The sequence below is a fragment of the Pipistrellus hanaki genome (genome assembly GCF_964339955.1).
Source record: "Pipistrellus hanaki genome assembly, chromosome: 8".
Classification (NCBI taxonomy): Eukaryota; Metazoa; Chordata; class Mammalia; order Chiroptera; family Vespertilionidae; genus Pipistrellus; species Pipistrellus hanaki.
In genome coordinates this window covers 57,307,486-57,330,274 of record NC_140510.1, presented here as the reverse complement: position 1 = coordinate 57,330,274, position 22,789 = coordinate 57,307,486, and the positions used below count along the sequence as shown (strand labels likewise).

General features: G+C 51.9%; 1 protein-coding gene across 2 annotated transcripts in view; it reads left to right on the top strand.

The window, feature by feature from the left end:
- The first annotated feature begins 1,306 nt into the window (after positions 1-1,306).
- Positions 1,307-22,789, top strand: part of SH3BP4 (SH3 domain binding protein 4) — a 79,713-nt gene continuing 58,230 nt past the window's right edge. The window contains exon 1 of one of the 2 annotated variants that reach the window (XM_084892530.1): positions 1,307-1,634. The gene's annotated coding sequence lies outside the window, so the exon portion shown is untranslated. The remainder of the gene's footprint in view (positions 1,635-22,789) is intronic. The other variant, XM_084892529.1, reaches the window with a different exon arrangement.

The window sequence follows — 22,789 nt, the reverse complement described above, 5'->3', positions numbered from 1 at the left end:
CCAAAGCAGAGGGAGCCTGAAACTAGAGGTTTGAATTTAGATTCACACGTTCCATGAGATCATGACACTAAAGTAACCTGTAACGTGTGAATATCGGCCTGAGGAGGTAAGGTGAGGAAAAACTCAAAGGGCATTTAGCTCTGGGCCTGACATGGCAGTTGTTATCCTTTCTCCCCGGGAAGACCTGTGCTTCCCCCTGGTTTCAGTGTGCAGGGGGATCTGGGCCCTGCAGGGGGACCTCAGTCCCCAAGTGGTTGGAGCCCAACCTCTGGAGTGGCCTTGGGTCAAATTCTGGTTCCATCACTTTGCTGCCCTTGAATCAACCCTCCAAGGTTCAGTCTACTGAAGTGTAAGACGGGCTAATGAGAGCAGCCAAGTGTGGGATTTTCTGAGGATTAAGTGTGTCAGTCCATGGAAAGTGCTTACCACCCAGTAAGCAGTGCGTTCATTTACTGAGCACCTACTATGCGTTAGGCATGTTCTTGGCATGCGGACCCAACGGTGCGGCGGCCATACCAAGCGTAAATGGTTGTGCCAGTATGTATTCCATCTGCATCCTGCTCAGCAGCAAGTTTTCCTTTGTAATTTTCAATGTCTGCCTTTTTTTCTTGTCCTTACCTTTTAACTTTGCGTTTGCCCCCACAGCCTCGCACCTGTCTCTCTGCCTTACACGGTCCTCAACAGAGGGTGCTGTGAGTGGTCTCAAAATTAGGCTCTACCTCTAATTCCGACGCCCGCTTGAAGATCCGAATCTCACTCCGGGGACCTCAGAGAAGAGGTGAGAGTGGCCAAAAGGTCTCCATCAAACAGCGAGGGACCAAGATTGCAGGGGCGCCCTGCGTCCTGAAGCCCGCTCCCTGGCCGGGGGCGCTGAGAAGAGGAAGAGAATGAGGTGCCCAGGCGGGATCCCGCGCGGGAATCCTGAGACCAGATGCCAACTGGCTCCCGGCGGCAAGGTGCCACCGCCTCTCTCCAGGTAACACGCCGGCCCCGGCCTGCAGGAGGCAGCACCTCGACCTCGCCCGGGGCCTCCCGGCCTCCTAGGCCACGCCACAACCCCACCCCCACCCTCCGCCCCTTTGCCATCGCCCCGCCCCCCTACTTGCTCACACCCTGCCCCCGGCCTCTGAGTTAGGCCCCGCCCCCAGGCTCGCCCCGCCTCCGGCCTCCCTCTTCTCGGCCCCGCCCTCTTCCACCGCCAGGCCCCGCGTGCGCTCAGCTCGGTCCGCACCCTGCCCCGGCCTCGGGGCGGCCACCGCACATCCCCGCTCACTCCAAGCCCGCATTCCCGGTCCTCTCGCCCGCCCTGATGCCTCCCTAAGGGCCTCGGGTCAGGCTCCGCCCCGGCCGGCGACCCCGCCCCGGCGCGAGACCACTCCCGCCGCCGGCTCCCGCCTATTCCCCCCGGAGCACCGCCTCGCAAGCCCCGCCCCCGCCCCGGAGCCCCGCCCCGCCCCGGGGACCACCCTCAGCCCGCGGAGGCGTGGACCGAGCGCCGTGGGCACTCTCGGAGGTCCGGGCCCCTCTCCTTCGCCGCGCGTTGGTTCCCGCGGAGCCGCGCGCGCCCCCGGCCGGACGAGCCCGCAGACCACGAGGAGCGCCGCTGGGAGCCGGTGGATCGCGATGCGAGCCAGGTAGGCAGGCGGGCGGGCGAGCGGGCAGGCAGGCGGCGCCAGGCGGTCCCCGGCCGGCGCTCCAACCCCGCGCCCGGCCTCGCTCCCGCGGCGCCTGCTCGGGGTTCGGCGGGCGGGTTGGCGCTCCTCCCGAGCGCGCTGATCGCTTCCCCGCCGCCCGAGTTCGGGGTCCGTGTGCCCTGGCGGGGCTGGCGCCTGCTGGAGGCGTCGGGAAGCCTCGCGCACATTTTGGAGCTTCCCGGGGCTCCCGGGATCCACCCGCACGGGGCAGGCGGGTCGGGACTCCGGGAGCCCAGACGCACTAGGAGCCCCCGCCGCCGCCCGGGAGATCCCAGTTCTCTCCGCCCAGACGCTTTGTGGGGCGGGCGGCACTGCGGGGTGGCCTACCTCCTTCGATCGCGGGGCACGAATGTGGGGGTGCTCACTCACCTCCCGTGGCCATAGGGTGCCCCGAGGGCTGGAGGGTCAGGGCGCACTCTTGGGGCGTACTCCGGGTGGAGGAGAGGGCGCGCGGTCCCGGGTTAAACTTGCGGGTGACAATGCATGTTTCAAGTTCGGAGATTCCTTCTCGTTTTAGGATGGAAATGGAAACCCGGGTTTTCAGCTAGCCTTGTGGGGATGGAGCAGCCGCGAGCTGACAACGCTGGCGGCTGGCGGGCGGGGACAGGCGGGAGAGGCGCGTTGTTCTCCGAGTGATGTGTCCCGGGAAGACCGCTCCGCGGCGCGGGTTGGTGGGTCCGCAGGATCCTAAGCCTCGGAGGCCGGGGGCTCCTAGCCCTGGGCTGGCCCTGCAGCCGGGGGTCCAGGCCCTCTCTGGCCCTAACCCGCCGTGTTGGTTGGCCCGAGGAGCGGCCGGGCTCTCTATGTGCGGAGAGAGCGTTGTGGAGCCCCGCGGATCGGTGAGATTTTTAAAAAAGGGAACGCTGGGCTGGATTTTATTCGTGCCGATTCTTGATTCTTTCCAAGTTCGTGCAGCAACTTGGTGCCGTGTGCTTATTAGTAGTAATAAGTTAGGACAACTTTTGTTCTGATCACAAACACAATAAGTGCTTTGGGTAGAAAACATGGACACGAAGACATAATAAAGCAGAAACCAACCTTTAATATTTATTCATCTTTATTGGGGTCACAGGTTTGCAGGTTTCGTCAGTAAGTTACAACTGGAGCCTCTCTACCCCAAATCAAAAGCAATCTCTCTTTGCAGCTCATCCCTCCCAACCCTTCGAAACGTGATGGTCTCTGAGCCCCGAAGTTTGGGTGGACAGGCCTTGTTTCCTGCTCAGCTGGTGCAGCTAGCTCCCTTTCCCCTGCGCAGTGGACTCCCTGCCTTCTGCAGGCCTGCGATGGAGAGAGGAGTGGTCAGCTTGGAGCCCTGGCTCAGACTGGATTGGCCTTGTGCCTCGCCCCTCCCCTGTGGTTTTGGTTCCTTGCCTTGTAAAAATGAAGGTAATGATTCTCAATCTGCTTCTCAGGCCACCATAAAAATTAATGGGTGGTTTGCAAAGCATGTTGCCATTCTTGGATGGACAGCGGCTGTACTTTATGGGGCTAGGGAGCATTTTGCTTGCTGTTCTGTGTGGCCACCATCATCACATAAAGCTGCTTGCCTCCCACCTGGCCATCCTGATCTGGAGACAGACTCCAGGAATTGGATCCTGGAGAACCATCCTGGTACCCCAGAAAATGAGGTCCTTGGACAGAGACAGCACATTGAAACCCATCTCCCCTCTGCCTTCTTCTGTGTGTGTGCAAATGGGAAGAGGAGGAAGGGTCATTGATACAAAGATGGCCCCAAGTGGCACAGGCCTGATGCCTGTCCATCTGGGAATGGCTGAGGCCACCCTGGCAGGAGAGGGAACAGTTAGTTCTGGAAGAGAGACCTCGAAAGGGTTTGCTTTATGGCTCACTTGTTTACTTAATGAACAATGACCACCTCAGCTCTGCCTTCTCTGAGCTCCATATTGTTCCTGTTGTCCAAAGTCAAGAGCGCCACACGTTAGCGACCTCTTATAACAATTAGAAGTGCCTCTTGCCATTAGTTAATTTCAGGTATGAGAAGCCCGAGTGGAGAGAGGTGCCGCACAGGTTGCCTTTTATTCCTCTCGAACAGAAACCACGGGGGAAGATGGGAGATCCTCTTTCTGGGGACATCTCACCGGCTCTAGTTTGTCATTTGATAGTTTCCCTTTTTTTTTTATATTTTTTTTATTGTCGCTCCCACCAGCACTTTGGTCTGCCCAAGGTCTAGTAGCTCATCCACGCTCAGACAAAGGGGGTTTCCGGAAGGACCCCGGAGAAGGGGGCTGGACAAGTTGCTGATAGTGCCCTTAGCCCAGCTCATTGTCTGGTAAAGTGCTCTTCCTTATCTCGCTGCGGGGAGGAAGGGAAGGCTGGCTGGGGTTTTTTTTTTCCCCTCTTGCTGTTGTTTGTGAACTTGCTTTCTGGTTGGGCAGCCTGGAATTGTTTTCCTGCGGGCTGCTGGAACAGACCTCTTTCTTATTCTAATGTTGGTTTCTAGTCTGATAATAAGATATGCTAATGATTGCGTGGGGTTTTAATCCTTGGATCCCGGCCAGTTAAGTGTGGGAGGTGTGTGTGTTCACTCTTCTTCCTGGGGAGGAACTCCTCCCTCCGCGCCCCTGGCCTCCTCCAAGCAAGCCTAAGAGCCACCCGCTCACCCCTGATGACCTCATCCCCGCTCAGGGCAAGCCTCCCTGGCTCCCTGTTTGAGGTTCCAGCCTTGTTTTGACTGAGGAGAAGCTGCTGTTGAGCAAAGTGGGCCTTGGGCCAGCCATGTGGGTTCCGCTTCGCTTTGTTGTCTTCAGATTCGACACCTGAACTGGGCCGTGTTGCCATTTTTCTCCTGAGAACTGGAGCCCAGTCCGTGGGATATTTTATTTCCTAAGGCCCCGGAGATGGGCACTAGGACTTCTTTGTCCCGAGGCCGCCGCCTGACAACCCAGGATCAGGAAAGGTCGCTGAGCAGGGAAGCAGACTTCCTAGAAGCGTGCACAGACCTGCTTGGCTCCGGCTCTCTGGGGTTGACACTCCTCCGGTCTCCTGGGCCCCAGCTGTTCCCACAATAGAAGCCCCATGTTCTGCCACTACCCTCTGGAGGGGTGACAGAAAAGTAATTCAAACCCCCACAAACGCAGGGAACAATCCAGCTACTGACTCGGGATCTTCCCCGTAGCCCCAGTCTGCTGCTCCGTGGGCCCCAGGACTCCCCTGTTATGTAACAGCACCTGGTGCGGGCAGGACCCGCCGCTCCTAGGAAAGGATGTCAGTCTTCGGCCTTTAGAAGGAGGCCAAAGGATGCAGGTGTTTCAGAAATGAAGGGGGTGTGTGGTGTGCATCAGGGAGGGAATGGTGAGGGCCCGTATGTGTGCACAGCTTCTGGACCATCCGGTGAGCATATACCTTCGCAAACATCAGTAGTGATTTGAGGGAGAGAATGGTGGACCAAGTTCGCCTAATTTAAATAGAGATTTGGGGTGTTTTAAGGGGAAGAAATCAGTATTGCTTGTTGAGGGTTTGCGATGTACACGCTTTGAAAGCCTCTCCCCAAAACGATGAGAATTTAAGTCGCTCCTCCAACGGAACAATCCATTCAGCAAGTGCTTGAGCTGGGAAACGAACCTGAGTCAGTTTGACCTCCCAGCTCACGTCTTCCCGTGAGCTGAAACTACACAAGCAGCTGTCTATCACATATTTTAGTAGCATTTAGGCATGAAAGGGGCAAAGTGCCTGATTCCCTTACACCGTGATTTAAAAAAAAAAAAATTAACTAGATGAAATCTTTAAAATCTGTGAAATTTTTCTGCCTGAATGGAAGACAGCCAGTTTATACCTCTGCTCCTGAGGGCTGGTGCTCATTCTGTCTGCAGGGGAAAGCTTGATTTTTTTTTTTTTTTTTTTTTTTTTTTTTTTTTTTTTTTTTGTGGAAGACTGTGGTTTTGAAGTTGGGATAACTCAGCACCTGCTATGAAGTTTTTCCTTGCACCGTGAATGAGGTCACTAGAAGAAGATTATGGGGAGGTTGATAAGTAAATGTAAGATAAGCGTTCCGCCTTCCCCTTTACAGTTTCAGAAATGACATATTACTGAGATTATTCTTATCTGCTCAGTAAAAACTAGTCTCCGGGGAACTCTGCTGAAGCCTGTTAGCCTACTCCTCTGAACAGATTGAAAAGAATACTTTTCTGCAAAAATGGTTCTGCGGTTCCGAATTCTTATGTCATCCTTTCCTCTCTTCCCTGTCTCGCTAATCTGTGCGATTTAGGAAAAGCCTGCCGGGTCCTTCAGAACATGGAAGCCTACTAAAGTCTGCAGGCCTGAGTGGAGTACAAATGTTTCCTTTTCTAGCTTCTCCAGTGTAGGAGGTCCTGAGCCTGCCGTGTGCCACTGCAGAGAAACCTGCTCTTTGAGTGGGAAGGACAAAGAGCCTTGATTGTAGCATCTGCCAATGACTGGGTGTAAATACTCCCACCGTGGCTGACTTCAAGCTAGCAGTGCTGGGGCTGCACATTACTAAATATGCAACAATCTGTGTGAGCCAATAAGAGCTGATTCAGCTTACCTTTTTTGGACCTAGCCCACCTGCACAAGCCCCCCCCCCCCCCCCTCATGCAATGAATGAAATGGTTGGCTGGCTTCTGCTTGGACCACGTCAGCCTAGTTGTGCCAGCCTAGTTGTGCGAGAGGAGAGAGAATTTGGGTCTCATTGAGTAGCCTGTTTTGGCCAACAAGAGTAAAGTGCTTTAAAACTCAGAGCACACATTAGAATCACCTAGGAATTAAATATTTTTAAACCTTTGCTGCCTCTTTCCCCTTTGAATCGGAATTTCTGAGGGTGGGGCTCAGACATGAGTAGTATTTAAAAGCTCCCCAGTAGAGTCCTGGCCTGGTGGCTCAGTTGTTTGGAGCATTAACCCATATATCAGGGTTCCGATTCCTGGTCAGGGCATATATCTAGGTTGGATTGTAGGTTCTATCCCTGGTGTGCGAGGCAACTGATGGACGCTTCTCTCTCGCCTCCCTCCCCTCGCCCTCCAGCCCCACTCTAAAATCTTTAAAAAAATGATATATTCTTGGGTGAGGATTAAAAATGATAATAATAAGTAAAAACAAAAGCACCCTGGTAGAATCACCATTCTTATGTGTATCCAGGGTTGAGCTCCACTGACAGGAAATTTGGGAAAAGTGTCAACGGAAGAAGTATCCAAACTATAAAGAGTTTTTATAAGAATTTATTGGAGCCAAACTGAGGACATTGCCAGGGAACACCATCTCAGATGCCCTGGAGAATAAGTTTGCAGTGTCTTTTACGCATTTGGAAGGGAGGAAGGAACGGAAGGAGGAGGATGTGGAGGCTGAAGAAAGCAAGGCAGGGGTGGTTGGGTTACAGGATAGGTGAGATGATTATGTGCTCTCTTGAGGGTGGTTATGCTTCCAGGGATCTGAAGAAGAGGTATTTCAAAGGTGTTGTGAACCCAGGTGGGGATGGGGGGTGGGGAGACGCACTCAGAAGGGCTCCTGTTGGCTAACGGACTCAAGTTAACAAAGCAGCCATTTCTGCACTAGGCCTCTCATGCAAACTGCACTTCAGGGAGAGGTGACTGCCTGCCTGCACCATGTTCCTGTCATCTGAGCCAGCCCTTCTAAAGGGTTTCTGGAGTCCTGTTTCAGCCAATAGGACTGAAGCTTTATACGGTTCCTTCTTCACCTCACCCCAAGTTGGAGATTCCTGTTGATGAATTGGTACTAATGACCATCAGTTGCCAATGGGTTAACCTAGATGCACAGAAACAATGGGTAGGGCTTGCTTAAGGCAAGTATATATCCTTCTTTATGCCTGGGGTGTAACTCCTACCATTCCCTGGCCAGTGACTATCCACCATAATCTGGCCACTTAGGAGTTTATGATCAGGGAAACCTGTGAGGTTATAGTTTTGCCAGACATATTTTGTGAGCCTCTTTTTTGGTTCACAAGAGGTAGTTTGGGGCCAGGCATAGCAGACCCTGTGTTTGACACCAAGAAGTTGAAATTTCCCTCGTGGAGCCTGGGAGCATTTTCCAGCTTTGAGTTTGAGGACTAGGCAGGCAGAGACCCGGATCTTCCCAGTGGCCCTTTCCCTCCATGCTGCTGGTCCTCGTACTTGTTGTGCCTCGGTTGCAGCTGCTGGTCTAGCTCGGAGAAGGGTCGTGGTGGAAGAAGGGGTCTGGATGAAGCAAGGAGATGGCTTCTTGGGTGGGCTTGGCTGATCTTGGCTGTTAAAGCCGAGAGCCAGAGTCTAGAGGAGCCCCCCAGATTCCCCAAGTGAAGAGCGGAGGAACTCGACACTCAGGACTTTTTTTTTTTTTTTTTTTTTAATATATTTTATTGATTTTTTACAGAGAGGAAGAGAGAGGGATAGAGAGTCAGAAACATCGATGAAAGAGAAACATCGATCAGCTGTCTCCTGCACACCCCACACTGTGGATGTGCCCGCAACCAAGGTACATGCCCCTGACCGGAATCAAACCTGGGACCCTTCAGTCCGTAGGCCGACGCTCTATCCACTGAGCCAAACCGGTTTCGGCAACACACTAAAACTAAGGACTTTTTGTAACAGTCCTTCAGCTTGGTGGTGCACACAAGCTGATTGTTTTTTCTCTGCATAATTAGCAGTAACATTATTTTAAAACGTGAAAGCTTTCTTTGGAGGCAGGGCGCACATGGGAAGAGAGTGTCACTGAACTTCTGGGCAGTAAGAAGTGACAGTACGCTGACAGATCTGGGACTAGGAAGAGGCAAGCAAGGCCCCCGGGGTGCAGAACGTAAGGAGGTGGCACATGCAGGGGCTGCCTGTCTGGTCAGAGAGGGACCGACGGAGAGAGCGTGGACTCAGGGCTCCTCCCCTCGCAGTTGGAGCCGGCAGTGTGGAGGAGCGCTCTGGAGATGTGGGTGTGAGCAGTGGGGCCTGGGGGCACGCTCCGGGCAGCCCCTGGAGAGGAGGCTGGAGGGATGAAGCAGCTGTACGTGTGTCCCCAAGCCCAAGGAGGAGAAGGTGGGGGGTGGAAGCCCATCACAGACAGACAGACAGTTCTGATAACTGAATGATCAGACACTGGGGACCACCACGGTTTGATGGTTAAGAGCTGCGTGATTGCGGGAGTGGGAAGCTTCTAGAAAAAGGAGAGAACGCAGCATGGGCCACAGAGAAGAATGTTAGTGATAAGAGAAATAAGGTTGTCATTTGAGAGTCCAGGAGGGCCCAGGGTTGGGATGGACCTGCCGACTGGGTGGGTGACCGCAGTTGAGTGTGAGTGGTGGTTCTCAGGAACTGGTTTAAGGCCTTCCCCAGATGCCTTTTCTAGTTGTGCATCTGCCATTGTTTTCAGCGCCCTTTGTGGGAGGCTAGCTGGGGGCCTCCTTTGTTCCTAAGACCCACTTCCCTAATGCTTCCTGTCGGGGAACCCTTTCTGGTTCCCCAAGGTCAAGGGCTAACCACTGCTTTCCTGCATACCTGTCTCTCCCCCCCACTCCCCCCCAGACAGGCACTGCATGTCCTTTCCCTCCGAGTCCTCAGTGCAGACAGCTCGTCTCATGAATGAAGGTGCTGTCAGGGGAAGAGGGGCTGGCCAAGGTGACAGCGTAGGGCGGCGACTTCCCAAAGAACCCTACGATGACAGCGCTGATATTTTCTTCTTAGACATCCTAACAGTTTAAAACTTACAATAGTAATTTCTGCCTAAGGAACAATCATCAGCTTCTGTGCCATTTAATTTTTCATTCAGCCAAGCTTGCCCAGCTTCCTTTACCCACTTTTACGGTTTTGCTCTTTTTTTGAAAGCATTTGAAATTTTAATAGGTTCAGGATACAAAGAAGGAAATGGAATATCTAAAAATGCACGTGCTTTTAAACATGTTGAAATTACCGGTGGTTGCCCTAGCCAGTTTGACATAGCGGTTAGAGGGTCAGCCTGCGGACTGAAAGTTCCTGGGTTCCATTCTGGTCAAGGGCGGGTACCTCGGTTTCAGGCTTGATCCCTGGCCCTGATTGGAGCTGGAGGCAACCATTCGTGTCTTTCACATCCATGTTTCTCCCTCTGTCTCTTCCCCCTCTCTTCCATTCTCTCCAAAAATCAATGGAAAAAAATATCCCTGGATGAGGATTAACAAACAAACAAACAAACTAACAAACAAAAAATGACTGGCGGTGCCAGATATTTGCACGTGTCCCCCACATAAATGGGAAAGAACGGTACTGTGTTCAGCCTGAACTGGAAGGGCTCCTTCAAGGTCATTTCTGTGAAGGGTTGGGCCCAGGGCCTGTGACCAGAGCAGCTCTGTAGACGGTGCGGATGGTGGTGGGGAGTGAAGACAGTAGTCTGCTGTGGTCTGGCCTCACTCTCCCTCCCTGTCACCCCAAACCAAACGCCCCCTGGCAGAGGCTGTGGGGTTTCTTTTTCCCTGTGGTTTTGGAAATCAGTGCTTCGGGTGTTCGCAGGAGAAAGCCCTGTTTGGCTCTTGTACTGGTTGGCAGCCACTGGGAAGCTCTCCTTTATGGGAAACCAGAATTTCGAATTTTGGTCACATTTCAGGCCTATGTCTGGGTGACATCACAGGAGATCTGTCGGTGGCTGGATATAAAAAATGGTTCTACTTAGTGGTCCCTCCTCTCCCCCTCTCTGTCTCTCTTTGCTTCTATTTTGTTATATAGGCTATCTGGGGGCCTCCTTTGGGACTGTTCAGCTAGGGGAGAAGTAAGTGCACGTTCCCAGAGACAGACCGGGGCCTGTTTAGTGTGGAACTTTCTCGGCTCCACAGCCGGGGCTGGGACAGTCAGTCCTGGGGAGGGGACGGCTGCCAGGAGTTCATATTCTCCAGGCGGAACCGGGGACTCGTGTGTCTCCTCACTTACATTTTATTCTTAAATATTTCAAGAGTCTGAGAAAGTCGTCTTTCAGGTAATTTGGCATTTAGATAGAGGCTAATCTCTCACATATAGTTACTGTTTGTACACACACACACACACACACACACACACCTGAAATACTCACCTTCACCTTTTCACGGGGATGTTTCTGTGACCTCACATGTTGACTGGACTTTTCCTCTGCGTCCCAGTGCCCGAGGCTTCTGTCAATGGCTTTTCTTTTCGACCAGTCAAACATGAAACAACCCCGTGTGCACAACTGAAAGTCATCATATTTGATTCCAGGAAAGTCCTAATTAAGAATTGAGTGACTCACCACCCAGTATGTTCCCCCAGCATTGTGTTTTCTATCCAGGCCATTGTAAGGGACCAGACATAGCAGGCACCAAGCTGTCACCAGCTGGACGGCGGGGGAATTCCTTTTCTTAGCGGGGTCTCCAGTGGCTCATCCCTTAGGACCTGCTTTCTTTCTGGCGGCATCGAAGGCTCCTCAGTGCCGCACACCTGTCTGTGTTTGCATCTGTGGCTTCCGTGTGCTTCTGGTTTTGACCTGGGGCAAGTTTTTGGGCTTCTCCGAGCTCAGCTTCCTGATCTCTGAAATGGTGATGGTGCTGCTTGCCTCCGGGCTGGGAGATGGCCTGCGGGGACCGTCGACTTCACCACCCCACCCCTGCCTGTCCGGGGAGCCCTCGTCATGGTGGCCTCTTCTGAGCCTTATGCGCACTGTAGATTATTCTTAAGTGTTGAGTAACTGTTATTTTTTTAATGTGGTGCCACCTGAATTAAACAGGAATGCATAGGCGCAGACTAGCAGCATGATGCATTGGTGTCTAAATAAGGGTTAGGATCCCCAATCCTTGCCCTGTTTCTCCAAGTCCTGGGAGCAGGAGAGGTGTGGGGATGGAGTAAGCAAGGTGTGTCCCAGCCCCAGACCTGGGAGACGGTGTGGCTCTGGCTGGTAGCACAGAGCAGGGGGGGGGGGGGGGGTAGCAGAGCCAGCCCCTCACTGGAGGCCTCTGTGTGCAAGGAGACCTGCTTTGCCCTTGGGACGTGGGGTTGGGGGAAAGAGGTGAGAAGCATGTTGTGGTCAATAGAAGTACTTTCTAGGTTATGTGCACTGTTTGGGGACTAGTTTCTTATAACTTCTTTCCTTTAAATCCCATCCATTTAAGTCTCTTTTTTTTTTTTAATTATTGAAGAAATACTCATTTTAGAAACATTAGCAAATGCAAAAGGAAAATAAGTTTGTATCAGTGGAAGTCTGCCGCCCACAATAACCGCTCCGGACACTTGACATGGACATCTAGACTTCGCAGACAAAGCCAGGTGGTGAGGACCGTGTGCCCTCGGCCCAGAGTCCTTCAGTGAGCGTTTGTCCGGTGAACACTACACTTTCCTAAAACTGCTTCTTACCTCAAATTGCTGCTACGGTAACATATTTCCAGGTGGGTAAGTTCAGACTTCCTGCCAGGCATGTAGGGGATGCACCCTCCTTATTTAAGAAGTCCTTGTTCATGGACAGTTTCCAGTTACTATGAAGTTATAAATAGCACCGCAGTGACCATCTTGAGATACTTTGCATGCCTGTAAGTTTCTTCTTTGAATCACACACACACACACACACACACACACACACACACACACTGCTTTTATTGGGCTTACAGTCTGTACAGAACTAATCATATGGACTGCTGGGTGAGTGTATACTCACTACTCAGGAAAGCCCCCCCAAGGAGTGATGAGGGGAGTTTTTTCATTTCTTGAATAAACTTTGGTGAACTTGTACATGAGTCGGACTCGCTGGCACCCCTTTTGGGGGAATTCATTTCTGATTGTCCCAATCCTAACACTGTGCGTTTTTGGATGGGGTTGGAGGGCACCCCTCAATTTAGGAGGCACGTATACACACCAGTTTCAGGATCATTGAAACACGGGGGAAACGGGAACTGTTTCTGTTGGGAGGTCCTCAGGCCCGCTCCCTCCTGGGAAGACATGAGTGGTTTCGGCGTCAGGAACCGTCATTGCCAGCTCCCAGGTCATGTCCCCGTGGACGGCAGGAGTGACCTGTGGGGCTGTGTCCTGGATCGGCTGTGACAGTGGAGTGGTCTGCAGTTTCAGCTGGCACAGGGCAATGGCGTGGACTGGGTTTTCAGAGCCTGCAGGTTCGTGACGAGAAAAGTGCCCAGTACCTCCCGCTGGTGACAAGGCCGTGCTTTTTATTTCACTGCGGTCTGGGTCACAGGACCTCTCCGTTCTGGCAGGAGGGGAACTCAATTACGGGCGGAAGATCTCTGGCCTGTCTCCTGAGCGAGGTCTTGGCACCGGCGGCATCCTGAGTCATTGTCCACCTATTGGCACATAGACAGCACTTTGGGGGCCGTCAGAACACCAGGAGATCTGCCCATTCTCTCTGGTTTATTTGTTCCGGAGTGCCAGGCCCACCTCACGTAGTCTGGGTGGCCGGAGCCCCTAGACCGGGCCTGATTGCTGAGCCCTTCTGTGACTCTCTAGGACACTACCCTGGCCCTCTTCTCCTCTTTCTGATTAGCTCTTACGTTACTTCACCTCCTTTATTCCGTCACCCTCGCTGAGCCGCTGTGTGCCAGGTGGGGGGATGGAGAAACCACTAGAGACAGCCTCTGACTGGGGAGGTCAGGGTTCATGGGTTGTGCTAGGGAGGGGGGTCAGGGCAGGCTCCCCAAAGTAGCCCCACTAAGCGGGGGAACGTAAAGAAATTGTGTGGTGCAGGCAGGGGTCTCAGGCGTGATTGGGTCAGTGCAGGGGCCCCGAGGAGGTGACCACTTTCTGGAGCACCTGTGGCCAGGGGACAGTTAGGTGGCTGGATGGCAGTTCCTCTGGGCTGCAGTTGGCTTTGAACTTGCATCTCGGGGCACTGGGGAGCCTTGTTGAAATGTACCAGCATGATTTGGAAGGGGCCAGGGAGGAGAGGACCTGAGGCACCACACCTCATTCTGACTGGGCCCCCTCCTCACAGTCTGACACCCCCAGGGCCTTGGGGTCCCGGGACCCCACTGTGTGGCCCGCAGTGATGCTTCTCCCTCACGGCCTGTTGTGAGAGGCTTGTGAAGTCATCTGATTAAATGAGCCCTCTGCACAGTTTGAAGAGTTTCCTTTATTTAAAAATGAGCCACCTGTCGGATTGTTAAGGGAGCCAAAGCATTTTTGTGTTTTAGAAAGGAAAAAGGTATTATGAAGATACGGAGATTTCCAGTTAAAACGACGTCGGAGGAACCCAGTGCAATGGATCGGAGTGCCTCTCCCTGGTCACCTGTCTATGAGGCTAAGCCCAGACCACAGCGCACGGGACAGCAGCCCGGATGAGTCCTGGCGTTCCTTGTCGGGTTCTGAAACTCACCAGGCTGGGCGGTGGTTCTATCCTGCCCGCCCCATCTCGGCCCCACTCGGCCAGCGGATTTCTGTGTTTAACCCACAGGAACCTGCTAATGCCATGTCCACGTCAGAACCTGTGCTCTGGGAGGACAAGCAGCTGTCCTCACAGTGCTCAGCATGGAGTCATTACGACATGGTTAAAAGGACATAGCTCCGAGCTGGAAAATGATGTCATAAGCACGCTCTGTCGTCATTAGAGAAAATATCAAGGAACTGGTTGCTGATTAAATTGGGAGACTGATGATTATTCTGGAAAAAAGCGGGGTTATTTCGATGAGCAGGGGAAGGGAGAGAATAGCAGTGATTGCTTGGGGAGGGGTGGATGGGAGGCTGCAGGGAGCAGGTAAGGCATTCAGGACAGACTCTGATTTACGGGGTTAGATGATGGTACGCTGGGCTCTACGGGAAAGCTGGAGCCGTGACTTTGAATGTGTCAGGTTGCTTGTGGTTTTCCTTTGCCGTCAGATGTTGTTGCTGGGAATTGCAAATAGAGGGTCAACAGAAACAGCCTTGTTATTTGGGTGTGAAAATTGGCAGGCAAGGTTTGGGCGGTGTCTCCCACCCCCCACCTCTCACCCCCAACCCTCTCTATTGACTGTAACAAAACACAGTACATTGTACATTTTAAATGTTTGGGGAGGAAAGAGGAGGAATAGTAGCTAATATTTGTGCAGCGCCCACAGGCAGTCACCATACTGGGTCCCTTGGCTTTGGTGACCCCCATGAAAAGCGGATGGTCAGTGGCCTTGTTCTTGTCAATGGTGAAGCCAAAGCCAAGAGGATCGTTAAGGTGTCCATGGACAAGGTGAGCGAGGGAAATACCAGCGAGTAAGCTGTTCACGTGGAGCTTATGCCTGGATACTAACTTAGGGGGTCTTTACCCCAGACCCTGAGTGCCAGGCTTCCATGGGCAGTGGCACCACAGTGCATACATGGACTAGGAGGGTGGCACCACTCAGGTCATTGAAAAAGACAGGAAGCCAGGCGTGTCACTGACGGGCATCCTTCATGAGCGTTTCTCGGGTCAGTGCTGCCATGGAGGAACTCCCACCTCCTTCCCCTGCGATGTGGGTTTCAGACACCACATCGCGTTGTGCACGTTAGGCTGACTTCCTGTCCCACACTGGAGGATGCCTGTGCCTTTGACTAATAAGGACACTCAGAAACCTCGGAAATGAAGTCGTGGCAAATAGTCCTGGTGTCACGCTGATGTGAACATCGCCTGTCTGGCAGAGAGGGTATAACCACTTCGCTTAATTAAGCTACCCCTGCACTTGGTAATAGAAGTATCAGGAAATACGGAATCTAACATACATTCTGCTTTCGGTGGATAACAGCTAGGATGTCGGTAGCGTTTGCTCTGTGACATCCAATGTCTTTGCACTTTACCTGTCAACTCTCCATCTTTACCAGTCCTGTGAGGCGAGGGACTCTGGCGGTGTCTGTGCCACAGATGGGGAGACGGAGGCACCAGAGGGGCTGTGGGGCAGCAGCCAGGTTTTGAGTCCAGGCTTTCACCGCTTAGACTGATCTGTCCCTCATTGACTGCCAGGTCTTCCCCAGGGTCGGGACGTCCCGGAGTGAACAAGGAGCTTCCCACCAGACCAGGGAGCAGCGTGGGGCAGGGCTAGGGGAAGGATGTGGTCTCAGGTGAGATGAGGATGGGCAGGTAACAGCCAGGTTCCTGTCCACCCTCAGGAGCCAAGGCTGAGGATGGGGAGAAGCCCTAATGCTGGGAGGGTGGGAGCTGGGCAGGAGGGAGCTCCATTTCCTCCCCCACCGCCCCTCATACTTAGCAAGCACACATGAGCCCTGCTGTGGTGATGTGTGGTGCTGTCTCCATCAAAACTGTTATCAGTCAAGGTCTACGCCACACCAGGCACCAGATAATCTAGAATTACAGATCTTCACCACAGACTGTAGATGTTTTAGAGATATCCTATTTAACAAAAAGGGAATATGTAATTGACAGTCACACCTCACAAAGATAGTGGGGCCATAGCCAATAAGGAGGGAATATGCTAATTGACTGCCACACCCTCAAAGATGGCAGCACCGACAGCTACAAGATGGTGGTGCCCAGTTCCCACAACCCTGCTGGGGCAGCAGGCATGGGACATGTCTGGGCCTGCCCCCAGATGGGTCTGGCCACTCCGCAAGCCTGCCTCCAGAATCCTCCAGTCTCCTCAGCCCCACAGCTGCCCAGGGCCAGCCCGAGGCTCAGGTAACCAGGGCCAGCCAAGGCTTGCGCTGCGGGCAGTGGCAGCAGCAGAGGTGTGATGGGGGCATTGCCTTCCCTTGATCACCAGGTCGCCTCCTGTCCTTGAGGGTTTCCCAGACTGTGAGAGGGGGCAGGCCGGGCTGAGGGACCCTCACCGCCTTCAGTGCATGGATTTTCATGCACCGGGCCTCTAGTATATTCATATCTAGGAACCTGCCCTCAAATATCTCCATTTCATGGTGCTTTTCTGATTTGCCATTTTATATTAAATGAAGAATTATATTAAATGAAGAATTAGTGCCACATGTGAAGCTCCCCGCTTAGAAGGTCAAAGTGCCTCCAGTTTTCCTCTCACCCCCAGGCTTTCCCTCCACCCAGTGAAGGTGACTGTGCCCAGGGCCCCTGGGTCCTCTGTGGCCTGTCCATCAAAGCTAATGGAATGAATGGTGGGCGGGGACCTGCTGAGCTCTAGTCCACCTGGAGATCCGGTTCTCAGGCCAGCCTAATGATAATGGTGATAGACACATGGAAAGTTCTAGAATAGCCTCGTTGGATGTTTGAACTCAGAGGGCCTATGTGGAAGTAACGGCATCACTAGAACCATAGGGTGTGTGTGTGTGTGTGTGTGTGGCAGTTGTGTTTCCCTGTGTGCTCCAATGAATCACCTGGTGAGTGCCTATAGCCAGGTGGGCCCTAGGAGTCTTTGTAATCCCTAAGGAGTCTCTAGTTTTTATTTTAATATCTTCTTTAACCCAAGCGGATTTTTTTTTAAAGTATTTAATTTTGTTCTTTTCATTTTTATTTTTTAAAAATACGTTTTAGTTGATTTTTAGAGAAATAGAAAGAGGGAGAGGTAGAAACATTGATGAGAGAAAAACAGCAACCTCCATCAGCTGCCTCCTGCTGGGGATCAATCTCACCACCCAAGCATGTACCTGACCGAGAATCAAACCGGTGACCTCTTGGCTCATGGGTCGATGCTCAACCCCTGAGGCACAATGATCAGCACTGTTCTTTTCTATTTTTCTCTCTTTCTAACCCGATTTTCTAGTTAACTTCGGGTATCATTGTCTTGGGACCAGTGGATGCCCGCTCAGATTTCTGCTTCTGATGTTATTGAGGTGTCAAGAATGCTTCCTGTGTTGGCTGGTGAACATCCTTGGATCCTTCTGCAGCATCTTCTCCAGGACATGGGGTTCGATACAAATCAATGACACCATGCTCATTTATTATGCTCTGCTCTTTGTTGTGTGCCATATGCTTGTCTGCCGGGATGTCCTATTTCAGTAGCTGGGTGCAGGGTTCCCAACACGACTGCCTTAGTCATTTTCTCTCTAGATCAGTACAGTTTTCTTCATCTCTGTTCTTTCTGTAGGATAGTTGGATTTTTTATTTTTTATTTTATTTTATTTTATTTATTTATTTTTTTGTCACTTTACAATCCTGGGTCTTCATTCTGTGGCCTCCTGCCTGCCTGTCTTAGTGCCCGCTGCACTGGTCAGAGCCCAGGTACAAGCAGTGGTACTGAGGACAGTGGTACTGGGGACTGGCCTGGAGGGCTCCCTTACATGACTCCTGAGCTTAAGGCAATCTCAGCAGGGCTTCTCTCATTCTCCTTATTGACCCATGAGGGTTACTCACAGGTACTGCTCAGACTCCACCCCTGGAGAGTCAGTTGGCCTGGGGCTGGGGCCCCAGCATCCCTAATTTTAAAAGAATCCTAGGTGACTCTGTCCAGCCAGAATGAAAATCACCAGCTCCGAGTGACCTCATTGGAATCCGTGTCTTGAATGGTATCATTCCTGAGATGCTGGCTGTTTTAAACTTTAGGTTTGCTTAAATTTTTTAGTTATAAGGATACTGAGTGCTTTTGCAACAATTCCAAGCATGTCAGGCATTGCAAAATGAAAAGTGAGTCACTCGTCCCACTGGAGTGGCTGTCAGGGGTTCTTACTGCTCTCCTCGGAAGCTGGCCGGACCTCCCAGCCTTGCCCTCTGGCCTTGACTTCTGGGCTGGTTCCACTGGCTGTGTGGTGGTCTTCTGCACTCTGTGTCATGGAGGTGTCCGTGTTCCCTTTTCTGTTTATTAGCTTCGGGTGGCGATTTTCAACCCGTGTGCCACAATAACTTTTAAAACATGCAGTACCTGATTATTTATCAGGGGCACTGACTTCTTTTCCCCTTAGATTGTCAAATTTTAAAAAAATGACAACAGCCAACACAGCAATAGCCATCCGGTGTGAATGCCCTTTCTTGAACCATATATATATATATATATATATATATATATATATGTTATGTAATAAATAGAGTTGTATCTTATTGGTCACCCCTCATAATAAGGTTGTGACTGATTGGTTAATTATTAGCATATAAGAAATCCTTATACACAAGTATAGGCACCTGGCTTTTTAAAAAAGTCACTTTGGAGCAAAAGGGGTAGGTATTATTACTTTTTAAATCAATCAAAATTGTACCTGTTTATTTTTGTCAGAATGGCAAAAAATACATGTATTTTTTTGGTGTGCCGCAAAATTTTAGTAATTAGCCAATGTGTGCCATGAGATAAGAAGGTTGAAAATGGCTGGCTTTGGGGATGAGGGTCACCTTTTGCCTCCACAAGCCACTGCAGACAGGATTGTTTGTCTTCACAAACTGCTTTACATCTGTCTTCCGGGGCACCAGGCTCGAACCGGAGCTCGCTTACATGTGTGTTGCTGCAAGGTGCTGCCAGAAACTACTGGAAGAACACAGGATAAGCTACTGTGTAGGACCACCCTCTCTTTTTAAGGATTTTTAATTGTTTATTTTTTAATTGTGGTAAAAAAAATCACATAATAGAAGATTTATCATTGTCAACTGATGGTCATTGTCACAAATTCAACACCAACAAAAATTCCCAGTTTGCGGTGTGGCGAAGAAGGACACTTTAGTCAGTGCCAACAGCTCAGCTGTGATACAGCTGGAGTGTGAGGAGGCAGCTCTGGGGCCGGCTCCCTGGGGCCTGGCCCCTCTCAGGCTAGACAGCCCTGCTGTGCCCCGCTCCTCGATGGGTGGTCCGCTTTGCCCTGTGCTGATCTGCTTGGCTCTGGTCCAGAGAGACATCTTTGGTGTTCCATCCCTAGCAGGGGAATGCAGTCTCGGGTGGAACGTGGCCTCTTAGAGCCACTAGGGAGCCAGCTTTTATGGACAGAAGTCCCCACACCTGGTCCCTGGAGGTCTGTCCTCATACAAATGAGGACTCCAAACCCTCCAAGTTTGGTTGGCCCAAAAGAGACTGTCCTGATTGGTCAGAATAGAACTGCTCTGGTTGGTCAGAATGGAGAAGGTCCAGTTTTATGGGAAACGCCTCCGTCCTATTGGTTGGAATAGGAATCCAGGAACTCCTTTATAAGGGCTGGCTCAGATGGCAGAGGCAGTACAGGCAGGCAGTTCAGGCTCCTCCCTGAAGTGCATTTTGCATGAGAGGCCCCTGTGTACAAATGACCAATAGACTCCGTTTTAGTTTTTTATTTTATTTTAATTGGAGTTCAGCTAGCCACCAGGAGTCTTTCTTAGTCAGTGTCTTCTTTCTCAGGGTTCACGCTGTCCCAACAGTGAGGTATGCAGCTCAGTACTGTGAAGTGTATTCCCATCGCTATGCCACAGATCTTCAGTTTTTGTCTTGTAAAACTGCCTTGCCATTAAACAGCATCCCCTCCCCCACCTCCACCCCTCTCCCTCTCCCATCCTCACCCTATCCTAGGTCACCATCACCTTTCTGCTTTCTGTTGCTGTGAATTTGGCTATTCCAGATAGCTTGTATACATAGGATCACACAATATTATTTGTCTTTTTGACTGGTGTATCTCACTTGGCATAATGTCCTCAACGTTCATCCGTGTTGCAGCCTCTGGTAAGAGTTCCTTTTCCTCAAGGCTGAGTGCTACTCCCTTGTGTGTCTGGACCACATTTTGCTTATCTGTCCATGGGCCTTAGGTCTGCACCTCTTGGCTGTTGGGAATAGAGCTGCTGTGGACCTGGGTGTGCAAATATCTCCTTGAGACCCCGCTTTCGGTTCCTTTAAATCGATACCCTGGTAACGTAAAAAACCATTGAAACCTGTAACGAATTTTTATGAGTTAATTTGAGGCCAACTGTCAACATATGCCAGGAAGTAGGACCTCAACAAATTGAGATAATGCTCCGGAGAAAGGAAGGGACGCAGGTGGGTTACATGAAATCCATTGGTGATACGTAGACTAGAGAGGTGGGAGAAAGCAAAGCTGGCGGGGGAGAGAGGGAGGACCCTGGGACTGGATAAAGAATAAAATGATAGACACATACTTAGGGGGTGCAGGAACAGTTAACATGTGAATAACAATGAAGGAATTTGTGGTATCACTCCTGGCACCCAGGCACATTAGGTTGTGCCCCAAGGGGTCTAGAAAAAGGGAAGTTACAAGTTACCCAGACACTTCAAGGGTATGTTGTTATAGATGCAAAAAGACACATAGACTCGGTTAAGATAAATGTTGACCTTGTCGATGAAGATAGCAGCCTAGGACGTAACTACCCACCATAACTATTGTACTTTTAGTTAAAGTTTTAATTCCAGACCATCCTTTGTGGTTCCTTTAGGTCTCTGAGTTTGCAAAGACCGCCATGCAGGCCTTCTCTGAGCTTGTCAGGTTCACACGTGGCCCCTTTCGTCCACACTCAGAGATGGGGTTACTTTATCATATGAAGGTTCTTTTTTTCTTTTGAAACTTCCATCACCCCACGGCAGTGCTTAGGGTTATTTGATGGTCCTCATCCTGGAGGGTGGCCGGTGATGTCGTATTGTGGTTTTGACTTGCATTCCCTAATGATGAGTGACATCAAGCATCTCTTCACGTGCTTGTTGGTCGGCCTGTCCTTTTCAAACTATTTATTTACTTTGATTGTCTGTGAAGTGTTCTTGATGATGCTTAGGTACAAAATCTGCTCGTGGTAAAAAATGAAAACTCCAGCGAATTGTTTCAGACATCGTGGGTTTCTCCCGTTTCGCATGTGCCCGGGGAGCTTATTTCTAACAGACCATTGAGAAGGAGGATTTCCTCCCGTGAAATTGGGAACAAGCCTCCTCTGGCATGACTCCCAGAAAGCCGCCTTCCCCCTGCACACTGTTTAAAGGGTCAGTGGCATTCAAGTTCATTGTCATGAATAACACATAGAAAACACCATCATCGCCCTGTAAGCGTGGAATTTGAGAAGGGAAGCCACCCAGTGACCCTAAAGATTGCCCATTGATTGTGTTTTCTCTTGGTTTATGAGTAATCATGCTTATCATAGATTCAGAAAATAGACCCTGTAGAAAAAATTAAAGTCATATGACGACCTGTAACTCTGCTGTGAGATGTCACGTGGGCATTGTTTCAGAAATGGGGTCATTTGTGCTCTCTCTCACGACCTGCTGCTTCACCAGCCAGTTGAGGGGGGCAGGCCACACTGAGGTCACCGGTGTGCCATCCGGCTACTTAGCTCTGCCTGCCAGGAGCAATGTCATCTTCACTTCCTCACGGCCCTGGCATTGATGGGAGCCCATATACTTGTCACTCCTGTGCGCTCCAGTTTTAAGTTTTCCTTCCAGTCCTATGTCTCAGATGGGATTTCAGCAAGCACCCCAGCAAGGCAGACCGCTCCCCTTGCTGCCCGAATCTGTTGGCTTTATGTGGTAGTGTGGAAGGGACCCAGCTTCTGGGAGGAGTGCACGGTGCAAACTCTGGGGACTGACCCGGAGGGCTTTCTCTTGCTTCCCTAGGCTGATGGGCACAGCCTGCCTGGGGCCCCTCCCCTCTCAAGCCTGGGGGCAGGGAGGGCTGTGGACACCATTGCCCAAGTGGGCTGAGCCCATCACTAGTGCCTGAACCTTGGAGAAGGAATGTGTTCACTTACCTCAGCGGGTCCACTCCTTTCCAGCCGTGGTCATGTAAGGTTTCGTGAGGATCCTGAACTTGACCCACTTTGCTGTCCCTCAAATGCTGCATTGGGTGAAGTGTGTGTGTGTGTGGTGGGGGGAGGGGGCGAACACTGATGTCCTCAATCACAGCTCAGGGTGTGCTGGGCCCCCTTGGAGCCGGGCGGCTTGTGGAATCTTCAGCTTGCCCTGGCTTGAGGCTTCCACATTGGTGGCTGGCCCTGCTGCCCAGGGCCTTCAGCTGCCCGGCTCCTGGGAGCTTCCTCTTCCCCATGGAGGAGCTTTCTCCCTCAGACACTGCAAGGGGCCCCCTGCCAGGCCCAGCTCCCCGCTCCCCTCCCCGCTCCCCTCTCCTCCCCCAGCTCCCCTCTCCTCCCCGCTCCCCTCTGCGCCCTGCCATTCACCAGCTGGTGTTGGCCGTGGTGAGAGCACAGGGAGGAGTGAGGGGGGTCTGAGGCAGGCAGTGTGCCCACGCTCGGGGGTGGGGAGCCCCCGGAACGCGTGGCAATTTGTAATGGGGATAATCATAAAACTTACCCTGATGACAAGCGTGTGACATGTGCCTGGCCCTGCCCCTGAGCGCTGGCGAGCAGAGCCCAGCAAGCAGCTGCCTGGTACTTTCCAGGGCTCGGGGGCCAGAGGGGTGCAGGCTGGTGGGGGATTG